The sequence below is a fragment of the Dendroctonus ponderosae genome, unplaced genomic scaffold (assembly GCF_020466585.1).
Source record: "Dendroctonus ponderosae isolate FM_Combo_2020 unplaced genomic scaffold, Dpon_F_20191213v2 Dpon_F_20191213_1, whole genome shotgun sequence".
NCBI classification, from domain to species: Eukaryota; Metazoa; Arthropoda; class Insecta; order Coleoptera; family Curculionidae; genus Dendroctonus; species Dendroctonus ponderosae.
Window position 1 is genome coordinate 2,047,798 of NW_026017110.1, and position 1,100 is coordinate 2,048,897.

Sequence of the window (1,100 nt, forward strand, 5' to 3'; positions counted from 1 at the left end):
TAAGATTTATAATGTCTAAATCTAAAGGTTTTTTAAATAATTCGAATTTTATCAAAATCTAATATTATTTTCATGTGTCAAATACTTTAGAATTATTTCAGTTATGTAAACGTAATTCGTAGTTTGGTCTAACAAGAAATCATATTTTATATCCAAATGATAATAAACTTACAATTTTATACAGGGAGTCCACAAATTTAAACTAATCAAATGAGAAGTTTAAGTGGCTATAACTTGATTAATTTAAATACAACCCCATATTTTTTAGCTTACCAGGAAATGCAATTTTTAATTACCTATCGAACGGTACTAGGATGTTGATAACTAAGTTTTTGCTTTTTTACAAAATACACCAAATAATGGATCTGTGCACCATTTGGTGTTTTTTTTAAATTAAAAGATTAAATAACATATCAACAATACCATAAAACCGAGGCAAATTAATTATAACAAATGTTCGAAATGTTGACCGTCCATTTCCGGGCACTTGTAAGTTCTTTTTTCAAAATCACTGCTAACTCTGGACAACATTTGCGGAGTTACAGTTTTAAAAGCGTCTCTTATGCGTGTTTTCCTATCGTGTGAAGTTGTCGGAAGCGTATGGTAGACAATTCCTTTAAGTCCGGAGATCTGAGGGGCCAATTTTGAAACCCATTTCTGCCAACCCACCTGTTTTGAAAGTTGGCATTTAAAAATTGCCGATCTTCGCAGTGATAAAGAGGCGGAGCTCCATCCAATTGAAGCCACATGTTGGTTCTAATATTGAAAGGGACTTCTTCTAATAATATTGTGAGATGGTTTATTAGAAACTGGAGAAACATCAAACCATTTAGATGTCCTTCAAAAAAATAGGGTCCAATTAAATACTGGCCCAGTATTCCACCCCACACATTAACTGACCACCTATTTTGATTTTTCATGACCCTGTATACGCGCGAATTTGTATCAAAATAATAATGAAAGTTGTGTCTATTCACGAGACCATTGTTATGAAAAGTACATTCATACTTTCCTCAAATTGGTGTAATAAGCGCTTAAAAACTGTTGGCTTAGGATGATTTCTTTCAGGAAACTTTTGAGCATAAACTCGAGAAGCCAAT

The 1,100-nt window shown here is 32.6% G+C and overlaps 1 protein-coding gene across 5 annotated transcripts in view; it reads left to right on the top strand.

Annotated features, from left to right (window-relative positions):
* The window catches only part of LOC109538483 (protein sprint), a 130,383-nt gene that overhangs the window by 34,005 nt on the left and 95,278 nt on the right, over positions 1-1,100 (top strand). The window lies entirely within an intron of this gene.